This window comes from Dufourea novaeangliae, unplaced genomic scaffold (genome assembly GCF_001272555.1).
Source record: "Dufourea novaeangliae isolate 0120121106 unplaced genomic scaffold, ASM127255v1 scaffold125, whole genome shotgun sequence".
Taxonomy (NCBI): Eukaryota; Metazoa; Arthropoda; class Insecta; order Hymenoptera; family Halictidae; genus Dufourea; species Dufourea novaeangliae.
Window position 1 is genome coordinate 3,350,043 of NW_015374020.1, and position 22,035 is coordinate 3,372,077.

Here is a 22,035-nt window from a genome sequence, read left to right on the forward strand (position 1 = left end):
AGTGACCGTGCAACACCCCTCGAAATTGTCGTTCTTCGAAATGACCCCGCTGTTAACCGGCAGGAACCACACAACCTACCCGCTCGGTTTACGCCGCGACCGAATTGTGGCGACTGTCTCCTTGACACGAAAACCAGGGTGGTCCACCCGGGGCTAAGTTAAACCTCTCGAGACCGGGAGGCTCCCATTATTGTTCCGTGGCGCGGAATCTAGTCCTCGTGGCGAACGGTGTTTTCCTTTTTGTGGCTAATAAAACAACGAACGATGGGTCTCGAAATGGAAGACACGGACTTGAAACTCTTGCAGTTTGTTTAAAGAAGACCGAAACGAATGTACAGTAATGTCTCGATGAGTACAACGAACTCGGGTTCGTTTTGGAGTATTCGTGGCAAGGCGGAAAGTTTTTCAGCCCCTCATAAATTTGTTTTTTTGCACGAAGACGAATAATTATTTTTCCCGGTCATCGAATAGATCAAATTCTACCAGTTATTAACGTCGAATATTTCCCAGCGAATTTTCTCCGTGAATGGTCGTTCAGGGTGTATCCACTTGAATAAATTCTCACGTTGCGGCGAAGCACGCACAGGTATCCTTTCACGTGCCGGTCGAAAATCATGTTTTTTGGATATCGCGCTATCGAACACCGGTGTTCCCGTGGAACCCCACGCTAGGTAACCGCTGGACCAGGCCAAAAACCACCTCCGAAGTTCCGTTCCCTCTCTCTCTCAATGTACGTACGTGTCCAATTTCCAGCACCCAAACGCGGGACGCGCGTGGCTCGCAAGCTCAAACTTTGACCGGGGCAACGCCATCAAAAATTTACATAATCGTGTAAAACCTATGCATCCCGTATTTTCTGGTCATGCGTCGGGTCCGCGATGCAATTCACCAGGGTTTCGTGTATGTCTGAACACCTACGTGTACGCGCCTTGCCATGCAAATCAAAGAGGCGACGAACCCTGTGATCTAGAAACTACGAAAACTGCTTCATTTTTGGATAACTATTTCAAGTGGCTTATTTAGGTACTGGTAGATGAGTTTTACATTCCAAAAAGCGTAGAAATTTGTGCTCGACTACTTTTTTCATTATTATATTCAATAACAAAAATGATCTTACGAAATCAGATATGTCCTACGAACTTATGATTATTGATAGATAAATAATCGATTATTCTCCACAAAATTTGTCCACCCACGTTTGATATAAAATCGATTGCAAAATCATGATTCCATAGTATTAAACCGAGTAAAACAATTCGAATCCAACCTCGCCTACGTTTCGCTTTGCAACGGAGCCAAAAGTCGATTACTTTTCGGCTCTAAATTATTCAGCCGGTGTGGCCCGGCCTAATTAACGTAACTCAACCGGCCGGTATTTCCCTCCATCCCACCCGCATTAAACAAGGCAGAGCGGTTTATCGAAACAAGAACGGTACTTAAACTCCGCTCGCCGCGATAATTATAATAATTACTTACAAAAGTTCCTCCCTCCCGTGAAAACTTGATAAAACTTAATAAACCGGATTAACCATCGGGGAGTTCCGTGGCGGTGCGCGGGACTTTCGCAATTACCGTTTAAATACATACACACATTGCGCCGCACCCCCCCCCCCTTACTCGTCACCACTTTATTTCGTTGTCGCTAAAAACAAGATAAAAAACGTGTAACGTTACGAGCAGCGGAAAGTGAAACCGTGCTGAAATCAACGTGAACCCTTCGCGGCTATTGATTCAGTTTCATTCATCGATGTGAATCGACCCTGATTAGGGTAAATGACCCAATTACAGAGACATCAGAGCACCGTTCGCTTGTTGTTATTACGAAATAATAACAAACGATAGATCACTACTTTTTCGTGACTTTTACTAAGTTTAATTTTTCTATCCCCCCCCCCCCCCAGAAATATTGCAATTTAAATTCAGCAATTCTATAAGGCCTTGTAATATTTACTCATCTTCATTACAAAGAATGAATACGTAATTGGGACATATACCTACCCTAGTCAGCTCTCGCGGATTCTTTCTCCAAACTGTTACACAAACGCAGTTACATACTAATTACATACCTGAAATCTGGACGCTTGCTACGTTCGCCTAATACATCCAACGACATACAAACTACGAAAAAAAATTCCAAAGGAAGAATTGTCGATGCGATTAAAACGTCGATCCCTTTGTCCTCGTCAAGAAAACAATTTCGAGCTGCTGAATAGTCTATTCTCGTTAGTCCGTTTCGTTCAACGCAACCCGAGGTCAACTTTTGTCAATGAAACGTCAATAGTGCCCAGTATCGAAACGAATCGAGATCGAAAGGAGGAAAAACATTCACGATACTCTGTATCGATCCGTGGCGATTTACAAAATCACGATCGCTCTTTCGATACCGTGGAAATAGGCGGACTAGAGCGATAGAAGGGTTTTCCGCTCGTAGGCGCCGCTGGGTTGCGCGCGCGTGGCCGGATTTCCACGTGAAAGTCCCGTGCCGTGCGGAAAGGGGACGCACGTGTCCGGTTTATCAAGGACCCTCCCTTTCGTCCTTTCCCGTTTTCCACGGCGGGAACAGCCGCGGAACGTTCCTTGGAACCTTATGTTACCGTTAGTACGTACTTTGCATTTATCGCGCCTGAAACGTGCCCGACTGCAACCGTCGTGAAACATGGATGGATATCGGGGTACGATCGAACGACTTGTTCCACGGGGAGGACAGAAAGAATTTCAGGCATAATCTTCTTTAATTAGACATACCATCATATAATTAAATGGAGACTGGAAATTAAAAATGGACTTTATTCGTGATGGAAAACTTTACTTGAATAGAGTCAAACTAGACCTCCCCACAAGAAGAAAATCTCAAGTCTAAAGAAATGGTATCGACTACCCCTGATTTTTGTGAACTCTGATGCAATTGGTGGAAGTGACTTAGTGGTGATGGTGGTTGAGGGCTAAGAGAAATTATTCTAAACAGTAAAAATGAATTTTCACGAATTCAGGTTGTCTGCTAGTAATGGCATCAGTATACATATTCTTGTCTTGAGAAAGTAGATTATCTGGCATTGACTAATAAAATTTATCTAAAGTCCAATAGAATACCAAATATCACAACACAAAAAGAAACAACAAGACTTAAATGAGAGCTTAATTATATACTTCAGTGAAAAAATACAACGTTCGAGACTTCATTGTCCTCGGCAAATTTACTTTTTAAGGATTTCCAGACCGTCTCGAGCAACAAATAAAAGTGAATATCAAAAAAATTGCGTACTCCTCACGTAAGACCTCTGGCAGTCTGGATTAAACGCGACGCAACGAAATAGTTTGCCTACTTAAATTCCAAGGCTCGTGCTTCGAAAATTTTTAATCGACCCCGACCCCGTCTGCAAACTAGCTGAACTTTTTCTCCCCGTCTGCTAATTGAATAGGAAATTTTGTTTTCGTACGTAGCGCGATTATATTTCAGCGAACACGCGAGGAATCGCGAATCCGGTAGCGTATATAGGTCGCGTCTGAAATTTCTCTTCTTCCCGAGCACCTTTTATCTTCCGTCGCCCTCCTCGCAACTACCCTTCCGAAGTTCTAAGTTTTCCTCGGAAACTCCCGTTTCGCGTTGAATGCAAATTCTTCAATCGTGGATTCATTGTATCGCACGATTAACCTGTTAACTCAGTAAATTTCGATCGCAACAAATCACTTGGTACCACTGAGCCATAAGAAACTTGAGGGAATCTCCACGAATGTAGATCGTATAATAGGACGAAATACGAGAAACTATGTGTAAAAAACAATAAGGAAATTATAAACTATTAAAAACCGAATACAAATGTTGACTCATCGTCCCCATTCTGCAGGTTTAAAATTGTACAATTAAATTACCATGGAACGATCTGAATCTATGACATTGTCCTTGCCATATGCAAACTGGGCCAAGTTTTATACAAAAAGTTATTAACCCTGAATAATCTGAAGTGAAGTAAATTTACTTTGAAAATAATAATTTTTCAAAAAAACTAGCTTGACCGTTGCGTACGCCGGCGCACCAGCACGATCTAGCTTTTGCGCAGGCGCTGAAACCGACGCCATGGCGGCAAAACTTAACATGGAGGGGACTCTAAATTCATTGCCATTTTACTGTCCTACAGCCCCAAAAGAAGAATAATTTCTTGGCATAAAAAAACCTCCAGTGGAGGAAAAAAGCTCTTTTGGTAATTGACGAATTACCGGCATAAAAAACTCCCTCGTGAGGGGGAAAAAGCGTTTATTATAATAAGAAGAAATGTACGACCTTAATTCCGCACGAAGGGGGACGCTCGCAGAACAGCACGTCCTGTGTTTCGTAGAGAGACGCACCCGGAGATTCAAGGTGAATCTCGGTGGGATCGTAGAACAGCAGGGCTGCGGTTGTTGCTGTAAGTTGCACTTGGACATCCTGGGTGTTTAATTCGAGCTGCAGAACGGATGCCGTTGATGTTAGCTCGTACAGATAGAGTTGGCAATCTGCAAGGCCGTCACATTCCCGCGATGCAGCTGTATACTAACTCGATTTTCGATGCCCTTTGCACGCGACTCGACGCACTTATACCCGACGCAAATGGACGCTTTTACCGAACACTTGACAAAACCCAGAACGCATGAAAACCGGAATAAACAACCCCACGTTTATCTACGCACACCGAAAACACGTGATACATATAATTCACAACACAGATGAATAAGGAAGAAATCGCACGCGACGAGCTCAAACACACTACCTAACCAACGTTCGAAAACGTACGCCGAGACGTTCCCGCGTGAGCATCCTTCAATTACACGACAACCAAGACTGGCGACCAGTCAATCCGTCCGGTGACAGTTCCCTCGGTCGTCACACAGGTGGCGATCGGCCCCCCCACCGAACAGCCAATCGCGAACGCCGCACGAGCCTCATGGCCCATTCACATCGCAAACACGTACAATTCACCCGAACTGTGAGTCTTATCATTAATATTATTTTTAATGTTCTATGACTTAGTAATTTTATGAATTGAATAATGTGCGTAAGTGTTATTCTTTGAGTTAGAAATCTTTTGCAAAGTGAAGTTCACAAAATTGTAGGATCCGTACTATATTGAACTAATTTTTTGTCTGAGGACTGGTAAGTTTCTGCAAAATCTGAGCCAATTATTCTTCTTCGATGCAATTTATACGGGTGCTATAGAGTTCACACGAAACGCATGTTACACCAATATGCAATTCGTGGCAACATATGATTCAGCAATTCCACAGTTCAATTGCACAACTTGTATCATCGAAATAGCCGAATCGATCTCGTGAATCGTTAATTTTCAACGTGTTCGAAACGGTTGCCCGGTTTCCGGGGCGCGGGAAATTTACGTACCCTCTTCAAGATTACGCGCTCGCCGGCCTGAATATTCATGACCAAACGGAAACGGGGTGTCTTCGGGATGTTAATTCCGACGTAATAGGGGACCATCTTCGTAAATGATACACGTGCGTTGTTCTTCACGGCATTATCTTAAATTTCGCGGGGTGCAGGCAAATCAGAGCGATCGACGGGGAACCAAACCTCTGGTTCCCTACGGGTTGTTTCGAAATTAAACAAAATCTCGGCCGCGGCGTGGCAACAAATCAACGCGTACAATCGACGTCACGCCGCCTGTGTTTCGAATTAATGAATCGTAGCCAGGTCGTAGTTTAATAACTGGGGTACCCGTGCATTCAACGTTGGGATTCGTATATGGATGTCACGACAGGTTTTTAGTTTACGATCTGTTTTACACACACGCCCTTACACGAACCCCCTTGACTTATATACAGAGTGTCTCAGATTGGGTAGTATTATACATATAGAGGTATATAGAGAGTATTATATAAAGATATCTCTATACCACCAAAATTTTATTGGACAAAAATTGTATTCCATATTTTCGATTTGTTTTTGCATGTAAAATAACCTCCTGCCCAATTATACTACTCAACTCGAGGCACCTTGTATATGCGAGCTTCGAAGAACTTGTCTCTGACGCACGATCTCCATCGTGTTTCAAGAGTTTTTGCGTGTAATCAAGTTCCCGCGGGAAATTGAACGACTTCGAGGCACTAATTAGTCGATTCCGACTTACCCGATTGGTCGATGTGATATTGAAGTTTGCAGAAGCGTTGGAACTTCCTTGCGATCGAAGTTTTGTTCAAGATGTACAGATACACTGTCGCTGTCGGGAAGTATTGAAAAATGTCGACAAATATTAGTCGTATGTTGACGTACGTTTCAGATCGAATAAACACCTCTCTGACCACTTCTATAATGACTACGCCTGTATACGCCAGCGAATTTCACGGATACTTCCGGGAGCCTGAACACGACACAGTTTTCTCGGCCACCAGAATTTCTAGAAATATCGGACAGCACCCCATGGCTCGAAGCGTCGAGCATTGTGCGTTAACATTTCGTGGCGTATGTGTAATTACTATGGCAGATACGTCGAGCACGGAGGTAGAGGTGACGGGACATTTACGTGTGTCCTTCACCCAGACACGAAAAAATGGATCTTTATTTACGAACAATAACAAATTCTTTAATAAATTATACACACGAATATTATTTTATAATATTCAGTTTCTCAGTAATATAATTTACTTGTGAAATAACAGTCCCGTGATTCGGGTATATACATTTAACGCCACTATTCCAATTGTGAGGCTCACCTCCACCCCACATTTCCGTTTCCCGTGTAGAACTGTAAATAGAGACGCAGGGACAGAAATTTTCAGTCTACCTCAGAATCTTGTATGAGTTCACTGTATGTCTTGTGTGAGTGTCGACTATCCTGGCGTCCCTCGAGAATACCATTGTTCATGTTCTTTGACCGCTATTGACCAACGTTAGCCAACAAAGACCACTATCTAATCAACACCAACCAGGTACTTTCTGTTATTCTTTCTACTTAGACATACAAGGTGTCCTATCTAACGTGAGCACCCTCAATATCTTGCTTGCTTTTTATTTCCAAAAAATTTATTTGTTATAATTTAACAAATGGCAAATAAACGTGGAAATTCTTTTAAAAATAAAAGAAAATTTGTTTCAATAAATACTCATAGTGATATCCATCAACTTCGATACATTTTTCCACTAATCCTGTCGTAGTTATTTTATTATTTAAATCTACTCTCATACATTTGTGGATTTTTCGCACTCAGTGTCACATGAGGATCACACTGTTATAGGTCATTGTTTTAGTCTTAATCTCAACTATTTCACTACGCCAATAAAAATATATAGTCCCGTTTAAAAAAAAAAAACAACAACTTCGAAATTTCGAACAATATAACATTAAGGAAATTGATTACTCGTCACAGTATTTGCTCCTTCTAACCAAATAATACTTCCATTCGTATTTTTGTGTACCTTCAAAGTCAGATATTGAAGGTGCTCACGTTAGGTGGGACACCCAAGTGTAAACTCGCGAAACAGCTTGCAAAAAACCAGGTAACTTTCGAAACACCATATCAAAATACGTTTGAAGCCGAATTTTTCGAGTGGTGTCCGAGAATGTTCACGGTTAAGGTTTTATTTGACGGTTGAACATCGGATGATAAATACTCGCGAAAGCTGGCTGGGGTTGACATAATGGTCGAGGCCACGGTATAATTAAAATTGAAAGCGCACGGGATGTCGGGCTGCGTTACTGTAAAATGCACTTTGCATACACACAGTACGGACCCCGCCCCTGCAATATGCATACAAAATGACTCGTGCGCGCGCGCGCTACGTGTAATTCACTGGCCCGAAGTCGTTTCTTCCACGGTGAACTTTTTTATTGTTATGCACTTACGAGCATCGCGTTTTTCCTTCTATTCGTGCTCTGTAAACTTTCCACGGTCCCGGATCTCCTGAATCCTCCGCTCCCTCCAAACACGTGCTCGCATCTGTACACGTTGCCAGTCGTCGCGTCGACGTTCTCGACCTCTTTCTTTATGGAACTAAAATATTTCCATTATTCTCATTATTATTAAACAGAAAAACCTGAGTAATACATATTTAAGTAAATGTAAATACAGAAATACCGTGTGGTAACGTACACAATCTTCCTTTTCATTTTGCATCAAATAACGATCTCCCGTGCAAAATGGAAACGGAGACATTCCAGGGATTTAAATGTATACAATATTTCTTTGAAATTTCAAATTTCTTCAGACATATAAAATGTCACGTTGCATAGATTCTTCCTCTGAAATGGAACGTAAGGTAACAAGAACGTGATAAATGGTACCAATAATTCCAGTAAACAGTATTCCATCGACGCTCGAGGCGTAAAGTACAACGTGCTCGAAAGTTTTAGGGGCACGAGCAGTCTCGACGATGGTATTCGGACGGTGAACGTGGCGGGGGGAAGGGGTCTATAAATGGCGCGATAAAAGGTGAAAATCTCCGGCTGAAAGTGCGAACCAAGGGGGTCTTAATTAAAATCTTAAACGCCTATCGCGAACCGAAGTTTCCTCCCCTGGAGGGGTGGCTGAATTATTTAATGGAGGATTTCCAAATTGTAATGCCAGCTGCTGCTGCTAGTGCGCACGGGGTAATCGGAAGCAGACTGCCGCGGATTTCATACGCGGAAACTTAAATACATCACGCCCGGTAATGCTCTCGCGCTTGTCGTACACACATTCTCAACCCGTTCACCGAGGCGGGTGCATTCAATGAACCCACACCATCACTACCACCACCCACGGCTTCTGACGGAAGTTCGTAATGGCGGCCAGCAAGTTCCCCGAGAAATTCTTCCCTTGTTTTCCCAACTAATCTTTCGGCAAGAATGTCTCGAGTTAACTGATGGTTACGGGGCCGACCCTGTTTTTCGCCCTACCACCTACCAGATAACCTCATTGATTCGACGGTGAAATTGTAATTACAGAATGTTCTTTTAGATGCTCAGGTTTTTCTTTAGATATTGTCTACGATCAGTTTCTGCTTTATGGATAGTGTTTTAAATGTTTATGGACTTTTCGTTGGGATCGTATACTGTGTGCTTTTACTTTGTGTGCTTTTACTTTGTGTGGGTCGATTTACATCTTTTAATGTTCGATTAGGATATTCAGAACATTAGTAAACTGTTTTAATCACTTGAACTGTGCCTGTGTGTTACAGATGTAAAGTTGCTTGGGGATAAGAAGAGATTATGGATCGTTATGGACTGGTCTTGACGATGGGAACTATTAAGGTGAGTATCCTTTTTGAATCAATGTGAACGGGCAAACGTTGCGTATGAAAATATATCTTATGAAATATCCAGTAAAGCAAACGATTTTTTCTTAGTCCAGTAAAAAATTGACGAAGATACTGTGCTCGAAAGACTACGAACTACCCAAACGACCCAATATTTCACAACGATAGGAACTATTCCTTATCGCTCATATGACTTAAAAATCTAATATCTTTCTAATAACAATCCAGTGTGCCATTTGTGTGGACGTCTAAAAATTATTTCGGTCCGTCACGAGAGTCGTTAGACTATCGTCATCGTTCCACTTTAATAAACACTACGTCGCAACTACAATTAACACACAACCACCCAGCATCGTGTTATACATAATATCGCGTGTACCCGATGAAAATGTAGCCGCCTATTACCTCGAACCTTCTGAAACGTAACTTTACGCCACCGACTAAAAAGAACCCACGTTCCCCGCAATAAAGCGTTATTTCGCACCAGCAGCCGTGAAAGTGTTCGCATTAGCCCCTCCCAAACATTTTATTTTTCGTCCTTTGAACACATACTTTCCCCGCAGGCGTTTGGCGACCTGGTAAAAGGTTCGTCGATACATCTTCGTCGTCGTTGAACAGTATACAGAACCGTCGAGAAGCGTCTTAAAATGCAACCACGCTACGGTACATCTACGAACCCTCGACAGAAGAAAAGAACAGTTTATTAACTGATAAATTACAAATTTTAAGAACCCCGCCTTGGAAACTGTCGAACCCATTTTGACCAAACATGGTTATTAACCTTCCCGGAAATCAAAGATGAGCATTATTTAAATAACGAATCAAATAAAAGATACTTTATCTTTATTCGTTATTTGAGGCTCGAATAATTCTGGTTATATTTATTCGACTCGTGACAAATAATGTTTATATCTGTTATTTCTTACTTCAAAATTTTATTTAAATAAAAATTTCCCGATCTGTGCCTGAAATATACACTTTAAAACAAAAAAAACCGCATCAAAATCAGATCACTCGTTGATAAGCTACAAAGCCATAGGCAAACAAACACACACACACAAACAAACATAGGCATCAAACTTATAACACCCCACCTTTTTGCGTCGGTGGTTAAAAATGGCACCGACAGGACAACTGCGTGCATCGCAGCAAGTAATGAATTACGCTGACCGAGTTATGCGACGAGAGTTCATAAAATTTCAACCGTGGCGTGGAACTCTCTCCCAAATTGTTTCGGTCACTCGATAAACCGCCCTCGGGGTGTCGTGCCTTGGAGAAAATATTCGGGCCGGCAACCTGCCCCCCAACTTCAACCGCTTTATTTACGCGGTTCGTTTCCACTGGGGAGGGGAACGTTAATACACGTCCATTTTCGAAGTGGTAGGATTTATTTCGACAGTGCATTAATGCGACCCAAGCGCCATGAAATTCAGTGTTTCATATTTCACGAGAGAGTCGTTTCGGCGAAGTAATTTGGCAAATTTATCGATGAACTCCAAAATGGAGGTGAAGGAGAGGGTACTAGAGGACGTGGGAAACGTGATTTCAAAAAGGTATCGACGACGCAGGATCGTCGAACGCGTGTGACGTGCCAACGTCAAAAATACGGAGGCAGCTGGCGACAAATCGAGTTAGGCGGTAACGGCGACATGCAAATCGACGGGATCCAACGTCCGTCTCTTTTTCCAGGACGTTTCACGCCGGGTAAAAGGGTAAACTCGAAACGCAGGGCTGCCTCAGTTCTGTGAGCGGAATTTAATCGTCGGATCGATACGATGCAATCAGAGCCCCCGTTCTCATAATTGATGCATCGGAATGGATAAATTTTACTTCGGTACAGATGTAATTTGGAATTTGTGATATTACTCGTAACAGACGGTCGGTAATTATTTGAAGTGAAATATAGAAATTGGAACGGATTTTGGAACTGGAACATTTTTTAACTCTCACCGAAAGATACGTGGAGATTGTTTGACAGGAACTATAGAATGTAAGAGCATAAATTTCCCATTTGAGTAGGCAAAAATTCCTCTCTCTTAATCCTTTAACGCTCAGACTTTGAAGTCGTTATTGTAAAAGTATTAGACTGATATACTTGTTATTTTCAAGTCGTGAAGGATATATTTCTTTTATAAGAATAAAGGAATCAAATGGTTGCTCGTTTTCAAAATAAAATTCTACCGTTAAAAAATTAACAACCGTAAACGAAGCATTTAATTTTGTTAGAATTCTCGTAATCGTCGTTGCATCGGAATTTACATTAAATCGAAGTGTAATCCAGATGCCAGTTGAAATCTGCAGTATTCCTGTGCTTGAATACAAGAGATTCGTTTCACATTTTACATAACATTTCTCTAAAAAGCGGAATATTTGACACGAATTGAAGCGCAGGAACGTTTTCGGATTGCTAATAACGATGGGCTACTTGATATTTTGCATTCGAAACGGAACTTTCATTTCGAATATTCAGGTATTTCGTGCGATGTCGAACTTTCGTCAATTAAGGATTAATTTAAACCTGAATAAACAACTTTCGCTTCGTTATTCTTGCGAAATAATCCGTAAGGGTCAATGAAGTATCGGTAGACGGACAAAGAAGGGAGAGATAGTTATACCTTCGGAGCAAAGTTTTGGAGATTTCCGAGTTTGTGGCTACTTATTGAGAATGCACGAACACCACCGTGAAGTTTTAACCACAAATTTCGTCGGCTCTTGTCGATGCTACCCTACCATCGAAATCTTATAGCAAGCTTTACTGTCTGATAGCATCGTCATCTTGCATATTGTAATATCTTCAGATTCTACGATAAATACTGGTCTATTTAACGCTGATTTTGAGGTGAAAATACGGCTATTTCGTATTACATAAACGAAAAGTTCTGTGAAGAAAATTCATTTTTATTTTTCACCACTTTAGAACTACGCCGTATATTTGAGAAACCATTATTGTCTACGGAGTAATGCAGAAGAAACAAGACAAAGGACAGAGGGTATAAAATTCCTTAAAGTAAATTAATCGTGGTAGAACACAACCGAGACAAATAAAGGTTTACGAAAAAACCAAACTCCTTTATTGCAGTATCCATTTTATTACGAAACTTTGGACGTTTATTTGACTTTTTTAAGTCACTCAGCGTTTCCTATCAGAGAAGATTGATGAGCCTCTGCTCAATTGATTATTTTACTTAAATAATACTGTTCCATTCCTTATGCGTGTGTATTTCAGCCAATAATATTTTCTGAGCTGAAATCGTTCGCTATAGTGATCGCGAGTAAACAATTAAATTTACATAATCCATTCATCTATGTACATACGCTACAAAAACATATCACCCCAGAGTCTCTAAAACTTGTTCCCTGCTCTCAAACGTAGTATATAAATTTCCCCTATAATCGGATAAGACTGTGATTATCTCCATTCACCCAAAGTTAGACAAATACATGGTAATACATTGTACCGCATAATCCCGAGTCCTTGACAGAGGCGCGCGCTAAAAGAAATGGATTTTCTTTGTACAATACTAAAGTGCATTACACCTAATAACGCGACTCGTGGCGTTCGGTGATAATATTTACTTAAAAACGAATGACTCCACAGAGGCGTTATACTGAGTGTCAATCAGAGATAGGAAAATTCATTATCTAGATAAAAAAGTTTCGAATAACAAATGAAATTTTAAACTCTGCTGTCAACTACAACTTTTCAAATATTCATAGGTATTAATCCATCCCCCATTTTCCGAACTTAATGTGTCCCTCGATATAAAATCGAAACAGTGATAAAAAATTAATATAATAAAGACACGAATAATTAAATTTGCAAGTTTTCAAAATAAAAGTAAATCTGCCTGCACATGACAGATTAAAATCATTTCTCAGGATAAAAATGTGTCAAATTCACACAAGGGGCGGATGAGGGTTAAATTTTTTTTACATACTTAGTAAAACCATACTTCGTTAATTCTAGATAAAACAGGCTACTGATGAAAGTTAATCGCGAAACTAGCCGTTGGCTATAGTGTTAAGGAATTTTCAGATCGCTCGATCCGATATACCCGCTGATAGCGAATGCATGAACAACGAAACTGCAAAGTTTCGGGGAGCCCGGGTGATTTCATTCGTTTCGGGGGCCGATAACGTTTTCATAGGGAAACCTCGTTTCCCTTTTACTGCGCGGGAACGTTTCCCCGTGTGGAGTGTGTTCTAAGCGTGGCCCTCTGGCATAATCGAGAATTACGCGCGTTCGCCGGAACGTTTTTATCATCTATAAAATTGCGCGCCGCGCCGTGCGTCGATCGAAACTTCGTTGAAAGGGTGCCGTCGGTTCCCGCGCCGGGAATAAATGAACTTCCGGTTTCACGTTCGAACAACACTGTTTTAGTATGTCCTTCTGGTCTAGGTGGGAAATGTTTAAATCGTTCGTGTAACAAATGGACAGGAATCAACTTTAATAGTTAACTGGTGGTACAGATAAATATTTATAAATGGCGGACCTTTGGTTTCTTCGGAAGAAGTTCTTGACACACTAACTGTCATGGTGATCACTTGTGATGGGTCTGATGTCATTGAATATTATTAAAAAAACATCAATCATGTATACGCATATAATTAGATGTAAACTAGTAACTCAAACAACAAGTATTTGCATCAACATGTAAACATTTAATCCTCAGAACGACAAATTGGAGTAGTTAAGCAAATAATGTACCGGAAGAAAATGGTACCAATCGGTACCCCCAGTATTGTCCATATTTATACCATCGAACCCACGACAACCCTAACACTCTCACCACATTAAACCCTGAGAAGATTACTATACACGATTTCAAATCTAAACCATCTCTTCTAATCTATTCAATCATAAAATTTCCTCCACCGATATAAAGTCAAAATATTAAACTCCCCACTATCCCAGACACAACCAGATTCTTATTTCCGCCACGATCCGATATCACAGAAACCATAATTCTCGTTCACCACGGGATCGCATAGCGGACGATGGGACGATATCATCCCACGCCCCCCACCCCTTTATTAAGAATCCAGGAACGTCCGCGTAAAGTTTTCGCCCGCAAATTTCACGGTGTCTACGCCGGTTTCGAGGTCCCGTGGGCGAAATCTTATCGTGATTTTCGTCCTCGCACGACACCGTGATCGCGGTATATATCTCGCGTCGTTCCCTCCCTCCCCCGCCCACGCCGCGATAAATAAGGGTGACCCATTTAACGGGGCCGACGCCGGCGAAGGGTCAAAGTGCATTCCGTATTCCAACGCAGTGGCGGGACAGTTTATAGAACGGGGTCGTGGCAGCGACATACCAATTAGTCGGTTTCCATGGCCGTGGTGCCGTTGGCCCGTTCCGCATTTTCTTGTACGCGGAAAAACAACCGCGGCAAAAAGATCATCCCCCCGACGTGACACACCTTCGTGGCCACTACCACCCCCTGGAACTTACCTGTCCACCCAGACGTGATAGATCGTGCGATTCGTTGCGGAGAATTAGCGTACGGTGCTCCGTTTTGTGAATCAAAAACTGGGGAAAAAGTCCTTTTATATTAAAGAACGATGTCTTACGACCGATTTTTCAAAGTTATGGAGATAGTTAAAAATTCGGTAAAAATGTTATTCAGTTTTTAGAGAATTACGTAGTTCGTAAGAGCTTAATATCAGGAAACTAGTCACGAGTGAATATAATAACCGTGGACGGTTATGTAAATATAGGTATGCATGAACGAATGCACGTAAAGTAGAAGCAAAGTGTTTGTAACTCTCTTAAAAGTTTCATTGGGTTCTTAGTGAACATTTATTAAACATTCTCTCCTATACATGGTACTAGACTATTTTGTACGTGATTTAGCGTACAGAGAATGTGAAAGACATACTGCCTCGAATAAGTGGATTTTCGAGAAATTCGAAAGTAGTAAGAAAGTAGTAAGAGGGTTAAACGAACGGCTTAATTTTGTATTTATCGTAGAGTTCTGCAAAAGTATTTATGAAGATTGCAGACTCAATTGCCGGCTTACGTTGTAGCGTAACAAGTTCTTTCTCAATTTTTAATGGTATCCACGTCTTGAATTAATTTCATTCAGAATCTTCGAAAGAAATCCCACCCCCCCCCCTTGATCCCGGCCGACTATAAAGCCTCTCACGAATCGAATACGAAATCTCCTGATAAAAGTGTTTTCCATTCGCTTCAAATCGAATCCCATTCTACAAACTCCAATTTCATTTTCATGTTACGGCGATTCCAATAATTGGACGGATCGTTTACTTTTTACGCGGCGTCTCTGCCGGCGCCTCGAGAGAGGCGCGAAAAATCCGTTGACGTTTTCCATGAAACAGTATTTTCCTAATCTTCGTATTTAAATCGACGAAGTTGGATGCAAAGAAAAACATATTGATCGTTCTTATTAAATCTATTGAAAGGATTTTCATCGTAGAAATTAATAACGGATCAATTCAGCCATACGAATTATAAACGCAACGACAGCCACGCCCATAAATAATTCATATGGCGGGAAAATGTTTGCTTAAATACAAGCCCGATACGAGGCAAATATTTGGGGGTGTCGACCGGGATGGTCGAACGCATACACACTATCTACGTTCGCCGCCACCCCCTCCGTGAATTCGCGAATTCTCCTACCTATTGTTATTGCAAGAATGTAGTTCAGTAAGATTGACAACCCCCTCGAATGTTCTCCGGCGCATAACCGACAAGATATGCCTTCCTTCTTGAACTTTGTCGAATATTTCGAAAATATTTCTGCACCCTCACCCAGGTGTACAATACCGATCTCACAAGCTACAGAACACTTGCGTCTTCCACGAAAAATGAGGAATATTCGAAGAATGTGGAAATTACGATGGTCCGTTGAGTTCAGGTTTATTTAATAAATAATGAAAAAACTCACAATATCGAATATTTATAAATATAAAAATTAATTTCATACCCAAAGGATTGATTTCCTCCACTCAGTGAGTATCTAGTATAAAACCATAGACCCTTTTCTTTTCTAACACCCTGTATAATACATCCGTAAACACCTTATGGACAGGTTAATCGGGGCATCCGTGGTGCAATCTATCAAAATGTTCGGTTTCATCTAAAAATTTCCATAACTTCGTTCCATATTCGCAAGCACGAATGCTCGATGACTTACGGAACCGAAATGCACACGCGTGACACGAAAACTCTCGTGTGCACGGACTTGGCGGGATTGGCAAGTCTGATACCGTATCCTCCCGAGGCACATCGCACACCTTTCGCTCGTCCGCCTTCTTTCCCAAGACAATTTTCGCTTTTCTCCGGGCAAGTGTGATTTAGTGGAGCATCGGGCTACAGGGGAAACAGTAATTTCCATGCATATTTCGCGCAGGAAGCAAACCGGTAAATGTATTTACTGCGATCCGACGGTAAGTCAAAGCTGCGAGCACGTGAGGGAAATATGGCGGTTTTGCGTTCGGCGGTGAATTCGGACGTGTGTGTGTATGCATGCGGTGAATGTTTGCCCACCGTTCGAGAATAACATTTGTCAGAGTTGCGATGAAGATTGAAATGAATTGCGTTAATTCGTGAATATAACCGGTTAGCTTAGAAGGAGAAATGAAATAGATCCTAAGTAGTTACGATTAATCTAATCGAATTATTTTACGATTAAATATCTCGATCGGAATACAAAATTCAGCTGAAAGTTTTAAAAAATTGAAATGCAATTACTTCCATTCGTCAGAAGTTGTTAAAATTAGACCTGAAATGTTCAGAAAGACTTCCACTTTGATTAAATATTAAAAATCGACGATCGATTTTTTAATAATTTTTTTCACCCCCTTAATTTATTCAGGAAGAAATGGGCGCGCGGACCACGAAACTGGAATATTATTCTCATTCGTTCTGCTCGTTATTTATTTCCGTTCTATTTATTTCGCTTTGGTTTATTGTAACGATAAAGCATCGACACGATCGCCTGCCCGCCCCCGGACGTTCGAAAGTCGTGCGTGAAATTAATAATTTTAATAACGTTTCGCGTTCCATTTGACGCGGAATAATACGACGAGTACCAATCGTTCCATGGTATAACGATGAAATTTTATTAATTCCCCCGCGACCGTTGGGAATTCCTTCGATCTCTCGCGAACAAGAATAAAGAAGCGCCCGAAAAAAAAGAGAGCGGGATGAATGTGAATTGAGCTAGGATGAAAAATATATTGTTAGAGGAATAATGAAAAATGATTGCGCGACCGTTGGTGCACACCTGGTAACTGCGAGATTGTTTCTAGAACGCGAAGAAAGAATAATCAAACTATATCCGAAAGATAAATTCAGTCTGATGATTAATTCGTTGAAAATTAAAGCAGGTCGAGAAACGAAAAACAAAAAGAGAAATTAAACGACAAAGACACGCAAGCGATGCAACAATGCGATAAATTTATTTCCCAACGAAACCTATATATTGTTCTGGAATTTTGTCGGCACAAAGCGCGTTCGTTATTCTCAATGTAAAAATAAATTCATATTTATCATTAATTCTGCGCAATTTTCTCGACACGAATACGTGTCCCTATAGATTGTTCCGCTGCGCTGGTGCGAAAGAACCGTATAATTTCGACGTGGGACTCGTTCCCACGCCGCCGGCCAATATTCACGAAAATTACGCCTGGTCGTCTGTACACGTGACGCAATAAAATCAGCGGCGACCATTAAAGCGTTTTGTAACGCCGATAAATAGAACGAAGCCGGCGCAAATTACCAGCTTGTTTCACTTTGTCGCGCGGAACAAAGCGCTGATTTAAGGGCGCGCGAACTTCCACCGCCCCGGGGACGGTTCTAATTTTTCCTTGGACGCATGGTCGTGTACCTTTCATTGTTATAAATGAATATGCGCATATTACACCATAGATGGTTCTCGGTAATAAATGTCACGCCGCGAAATGTAGATACGCTTATCAACCCTTTAAGGTCCGACTACGTAATATTACGTTCGAGGAAAATATAATTCTTACATTTCTTTTTGTACTATAATCTGTTCTACCATAATTCACATAAACGTATTTCATATATTTCACTTCTTCGCGAAGCAATAACTGTGGAAACACTTACAAATCGTTAAAATATCATCTAATCGACATGTCTCCATTGAAGTCACAGACACAGCAAGTGTCACAAGCAAGAAAACTTCCCAAATTACGGTCGTAAACTATATCCTTTACATTCTAAGTCCTCCTTACGCATCGATCACGCGTCTAAAACCACCCTGACCACCATAATTCAATTTTCTCGCAGTAACAAATGAAACCACTCCGAGGACACACAGTAAAAATCCTCGAACCGTCTCGCCGTTTCCCCAACGTAATCTCGCGTCCTTTGTTGTCGGGGAACCTCGGAAGCGTTCGTACGTTCCGTAACAGCTTCCGGTGGGCCGGCAGCCCACCGGAAATCGCGCAAGTACCGTACAAATCGTAGGAGCAACGCGTCCCGTTTCACGGAAAGTGTGCGGAGGGACGTCGTTTTTGGTAAGTTTCGGAAAATTGCTGGCCACCGGTAGCCGTCGACAGGAAAATACTGGAGGCTAGGATACACTTCTCGCCTGTCGTCCAACCTCCGCCGTTATAACTCGGGGCCCCATTTCTGTAACAAATGACCCGTCGGTCCGGATACTGTGCCGGACGGGCACCGACAAATACCTGCGCCTCCACCACCGCGAAGCTTTCGTTGCGTTGCGCTTGGACGGAGAGAGGTGAGTGAGAAGAAAAAAAGGGAACAGGGGAAACTGAAAAACCGTGGATGAAAGGGGGAGGGGAGAAAAGAGCACCAGTGAAGGTAAACGGGACTTCTCATAAATATTTAACGCGCGAAAGCTGCTTCCGTGGGAATTTTACTCTCTGGTCGCTTCTTCCGCGACTAGAGGGAAGCTCGAACAACTATGGTCGCTACTTTCAAACGGATGTGGGAAGATGGGAAACAATTACAGATTTCATGGTAGGAAGTTCTCGCGGCCTTAAGTACATTGCATTTAAGGCTCTATATGCTAGTTGGAGTATATCGAAGTAACAATTAAATTTTCGAAAATAATAAATTCATTGTTAATTCGTATTCAAAGGTTGATATTTGTTAGTTTCACGTTACATACATTCTTGTATAGTCAAGAAAAGAATTCGGGCTACAGAGCGTTAATACAGACGTTGATCGAGCGATATTAGTGAAATCTTCTTCGAAAATAATACAGCCAACACGAAATAATAATAGCTCGACGACAAATCTATGCACGACATCGCCATTATCGATAGACAACCGCCATTTTATTTTTTCTACCCGCTTTCTCCCCCTCCACGAACGCTCAAGGGTCAGGCCTAACTGAAGGAGTGTAATATATTCCTCCCGCCACTTCGTTACAGGCGACTAAATCACGTAGTACTTTCACGGTAATTACCAAGTCAGCAGCCCATTAAGGGAAGTGTACTTCGATGAGGGCTCGCCCTCGTTGAAATCTTTCTTTCGAGAATATAGAATTAAGCGAACGGATACGATACACCGTCCCCTCACACCAGGGTGGCCGCCCCTCGCTTCCTCTGGCTCTCAATTAGTTCAATTTACACGTCGACGGTGACGACGAGAGCCGGGGAAAAAAAGGACGAAACGGGGAGGAATGAGAGAGAAAAAAAATGTAACACGGTTTACGATCAGCGAGCTTTGATAGGCGGTTTCGCGCCGCGAATCGCACTCGTCTCTATTGTACGGGGCTGACAAAACATAATTTTCGGATTACGTCAGATGGTATTTTCCCTACCCGCGGTTTCGGCACGGGTACCTCACAGGCATTTCGATATTTTTATTAAAACCTGTATTGCGCGTCACGGGCCGCGGCGGCTATCATTGAATTCGACTCGTTTAATTTCGTTCAGCGGGAAAAAAGAGTGGCACAAAAGGCTGGTCAAACATCGACATGTCGTTGACCAGTGGAAAACGTACTTTCGGAAATACAGAGAAACAACATGTTGTACACGGTCACCGCGACTGTTTAAAAAAAAACTTCAATCTCTGAACTGTAACGTATAGAATTGTCTAAGCAAATTTGTAGCAGAATAATAACGTAAACAATGATTGCATGATTCATCATTTGAATATATGTAATCTGAACAATTATGATGATATTGTATGAGGAGTATAGAAATGGCCAGTAGATGTGTTAATAAACTTTAACTAGATTTCCACTTTACGTAAAACCTGATAGAACCCTTAATAAAGTAAATAAGTTTCCATTTGGGTTAATAATAATTCACAGCGACTACATTTGCTTTTCAACTTTATATGTAGCACTAGATATAACAATGGTAGAGAGCGCGTAAATATTGCTGTCACATTTCCAAGACAATGCATCAGAGCAAGGTAATCTAAACAAGAAAAAAATGAATGGTTCGCGTGTTCTTAGATTCCACCGAAGACGCTCGATAAAAGTGTGATGAAGGGAAGGGCGTTCTATTGTTTTCACGGCGGACTTTATTATTAGCATCAACGTGTCATTAAGGTTGGTCACGTGTCGTCGCCCCGTACGCGCTTATTAGACAGGCTGATAACAAGTGCAGCCCGTGTCAATCATTTCTCCCCTCGTTACCACGGTCCTTCCGTTGAAATCCATTTTTACGTCCCTTTAATCCACGTCTCACGCCACCACGTACAAGTGTCTCCGACGTGTAAAAACGTCCGGTGAATTTGAATGTTCTGATCGCTACATTAAGTGTAAAAATTAATTCGTGGCCCCATAATTAATTATCGACTCCAAACCATCACTTTTATGAGAGAGAACTCGACAACTATCCGAAAAATACCGTAAATGTGTGGAAAGTGAAGTAAAGTAGAAGTCCAATGAGTTTTGGAAGCTTACTTACCGGGGAAATGTACCGAAAACAACCGTTTTTTCCATACAGACAACTCGAACTATAAATTCTGAATTATGTCATTGTTGCAATAAATAAGCAATATATCCATCGTTGCGTGGGCTGCGTGTACTAGTGCTCGAGTAATTTGAAATTTAAATCACTCGCGCGATCGTAAACGCGTGACACGTTGAACCGCCCTTACCGTGTCACGATCTTTATTAAAAATGCTATTCCAAGAAGCGTCACGATTCGATTTCGATGGCTTGTGTGACACGTTATCCGTCAAATTTCACCCCCATGAAGATTTGTTCCTCCAATATCGATTTTTTTCGTAGATTTTCGTCGAAACCAAAATAGTCGACGGACAGCGACGTGTACATGATTCGAGAAAATTGTGAAATATCGTCACAACGTATCATCGTGTTTGAGAGGAAAAATAAGAAATATATTTATGACATCGTAGAGGATCGAACCGATTTTTTTCAGTCTTTTTTCCCGTGCGCAAGCCTGTATACATACACACGTGTGATATCTCGAAAGATTTATCGATCTTACTGATTTATTATTGTTTGTTGCTATGGATACACAAGCATTTAGTTTCATTCCCGTTACTTTACCACCGTGTTACCGCGGACGTCATCGATCTCCCGACGTTGCAACCAGCCGCCGTAACCTGTATGTGTATTTTTTGGCTTGTGTACAGCGAAACCGATATATCTGCGGTTCGACACTCAAAAGGGGTTATTTCACCCGCGTGGTTTCGCCCCTCGTAACCGTTTCCAGAAATTTATTTTACGGCCTGCTAGCCGCGCTGGAAGATCGTCTAACAACGAACGGAACCGGAAAACCGGAGCCTCGAAATGAAAGGAACTGGGAACGGGTCGGCCACTACACCTCCTATTGGTCCACTTGGAAATAGCCGTGAAACAACACTCTTA